Here is a 3,738-nt window from a genome sequence, read left to right as displayed (position 1 = left end):
CTGCGGAATATGTCGGCGCTATAAAAATAAAAATTTATTATTATTATTATAACTATGCCATTCACATACACAGTACCACCATAACAATAATGTGCAGCCACAGTGTCTCTATAGTCACACATCCCTGAAGTTATAGATTCTCCAGGTAAGGGCCAGCTACAGAGCCGGATTTATTATGCCCCGGAAGTATTTCGCTGTGTTCCGGGACATAGTTCACTGGCAAATGTGCACTAATGCTTTTCGGCTTTGCCCTCAGTTGGGCAAAGCATACTGCGCATGCGCGGGAGGCAGTTTGAATGCGCACTCCCGGGACCTGTACGTGGACAACGCTACTCACAGAACAGAATGCGTACAGATTTTGATGTCACTGATTTTTTGATGACCTTGGATCACTTATACTTTAACAGATCCAGGAAGGCAGGGCCGACCACAAAAGCCCCGATAACGGTTCCATTCAATTTGGTTTCCCCGCCTGAAAACCTGATGATTGTGGTCGCATACTTTGATGTTATACAGCCCTGTAGCCCTAGCTGTAGTGGTACCATGTAATGCTGAATCTGCATACAGCTCCCCCTTTCTAGCAACCTTGATCTCTGATATTTCAGGTAGGTCTTCAATGCAGCTATTGCACCTTCATGCATTGTGGTCATAGGCATCATCTGAGGTCGCAGTGAATTTATAAGTTTGCCTGTGGCGCCCAAGACAGTATACTCGTGCTATCTCTACATACTGCTCATCCTCACACCTCCCCCTCACATACACCCACACAATTTCTAGGTTAATGTGACATGTGCAATATTAATGTGTAAGAATTTTGTCTTTGGAGAGTCTTCTTGCTGATTACTATTCCCAACATTGTCTTCATCTGCATGGATGAGCACAAGTGAAAGTTACTCCTATTAGAATTCACTTACCGTACCATGTATTGAGTTTCTGCCTTGTAGTCTTAGCAGCCCTGCCAACCTCCCGTGCCACCTCACCTATTGCTTTAGACTTTTAATGGAAGATTTAGTATCTCGCCGTACCGAGCATTATAACAATTGTTGCACAGTATGCTCGAACAGATGCAAGCTGTCATGTCATACAGGGAGTTGTAGTATCCCAGCAGGTTGGAGGCCGTTGTCCAAGGGATATTGCACGGCCAACTAACAGGATAACACATGTCCTAACAGCAGCCGCATCATCTCACTGTCTGCCTCCTTCATACTACTTACTGCCCCCTCCCTAGCACCACTACTCCATGATTCTTATTATTTCTACCTCCATAGCACTACTTACCATTCACTCGTTCATATCAGTTCTCTCATCCTCGACATTACTTCTTTCTCCTTTCCACTACTTCTTTTAAGGCAAGTAGGAGACACATAGGTTCATCAAAAACATCCTTACCACTACTTCTACCTCTCCAGCACTAGAAACCCTATTGCTACATCCCACTATGTGTGCGTTACTCACTACTTCTCCCTTTTCCCACTATTTCTACCACCCGAGACTACTCCAATAGCTCTATATAGCAAAAAGCAGCCGACAGCACAACGGAGGATTGGATGCCAGTTCAAAGGTTCATGGACCCAAATGAACAATAGTCCAAAATAAGGAAGAGGAACAGCATCCGGTCTGGGTGAAAAATTGTATCAAAAATTTATTCTGCCAGTATAAAATACAACGTTTCGGCCATATTGTGGCCTTTTTCAAGTATAACATAACAATACATATGGTGGCCTTTATAGTGTGGCACAGCCAATCACCATCAAGGTAACACCCATCACAAAGAATCTATACATAAAATACATATAAATACATCCATCAGTTACATGTATATTCAATAGCACAGCTTATCCAATCGTTAACAATGATAATCATAATCATATTAAAGATATTACAAAAACGTCTCATATATAAACAGCAATCCCCAAATCCGCCCACCAATGGTCGTAATGCATCAAAGGTATCCATAGAAATAACACACCAATCCCTTGCAGTAATACATATCCTTATATGAACCGCCAATCCCTAGTCACATAATAGTGGCGCCAACCCCAATGGACCAATCCTGAGTGGACTCACAAATCCCTATATCGGCAGAATTCCCTCTCCCCATATGACGGCATCAGCTAGAGCCAGGTCACATCAGGAGCGCAGCCTGATGATGCGCGCTACTAGGCCATAGCGAGCGCCGCCCATCCCCGCCCAGGCCCGGTCACGTGAAGACTTCACCACGAACCCCGCGCATGCGCAGTGCTGTGTGAGGAATCAGCCACGCGACCCGCCCACCGGGGAGGACCGCGCACGCGCCGAGGCCCAGAGCGCGCAATCACACGCAACACTCCCCCGTAAAACCCGCACATGTGCTGGTAGATAAAAGCAAATGTAAAGCCACATTTAAATTAATGAGTCCACACGAATAGACCAAAGATGCTCCCAGAAAAGACATTTAGAATCAAAAAACCACATCCATGGTAAATTTAATAATGTTCCGTACTTTATGAGATTCATAAATGTTGTATATTATATAAGGAGCAAAACTGGGATATTTACAAAAAAGAAAAGAAAAAAGAGAAAAGAGGGCACGGGCAAAGGCAGGCAAGAAACAACGACAAAATTCAAAAAGGACAACATCCTCTTCATGATTTCAGGACTGTTCAGTCCCCGTGTCCTCCACTCTTTCAAATGTATCACCTATAAACACTAAAAAATAAAAATATTAATTAAAAAACCATAATAGCCACATATATAAATATGTATCCTAACAAAGAATGATGGCACAAGATAAGGGATTAGGTGACACAAGTATGCAAATTGTAATCCAAGTTCAAACCCATTGGTTGCAACGTATCAAGAATCGATATCCATCTCAACTCCTTTTTTTTCAACATCTTAACCCTATCACCCCCACGTCTTTTTACAGGAACCCCATCTATCACTCTAAATCGTAACTGATTCACTGAATGTCTGCATTCTAAAAAATGCTTCGGAATCGGCAACTCCACTAGTTTAGTCCTAATCGTACTCTTATGCTTACTAATGCGAGCCCTAATCTCCATAGTAGTTTCTCCTATATACATAAGCCCACATGGGCACAAGATCAGGTAAATCACAAAACTTGACGAACACGTATACCTTTCTTTGATAGAAAACTTTTTTCCAGTTCGAGGATGATTAAAACTGTCACCTTTTAACATATTACCACAACAGGCACAACCTGTCCTTTGTATGTTAACTTTTGATGAACCAATATCTGACCTTACCAATCTATCTTTAAGATTATGTCCACGTCTATATGAAAGTAATGGCCTATCCACAAATTCTGATATCTGGGGTAGACCCTTCTGTAAGAGGCTCCAATGTTTGTTCAAGATACCTCCAATCCTACCACTAACTGGACAATATGTTGAGACAAAAGGAACTCGTCTCTTAGGCCCTTTGATTTGCTTACGGTTAGAATCCTCTACCGATATATTTTGAGCCTTAGCTTTATAAGAATTAACTCGATCCATCGGGTAACCCCTATTAATAAATTTTGTACACATCTGATCCAATCTTAGGTCCAACTTATCATCCTCTTTAACAATCCTCCGTACACGTAGCATTTGACTCCATGGTAGTGACTCCACCATCCGTCTTGGGTGATTACTATCAAATACCAACAGACTGTTCCTATCTGTCTCCTTTATAAAAAGATCGGTATATAGAAACTCATCTTTTTTATAAACCAACGTATCCAAAAATTGGACCTGA

Source organism: Dendrobates tinctorius, unplaced genomic scaffold (genome assembly GCF_039654945.1).
Source record: "Dendrobates tinctorius isolate UK_male_01 unplaced genomic scaffold, ASM3965494v1 ptg000158l, whole genome shotgun sequence".
NCBI classification, from domain to species: domain Eukaryota; kingdom Metazoa; phylum Chordata; class Amphibia; order Anura; family Dendrobatidae; genus Dendrobates; species Dendrobates tinctorius.
This window is presented reverse-complemented; position numbering follows the sequence as displayed.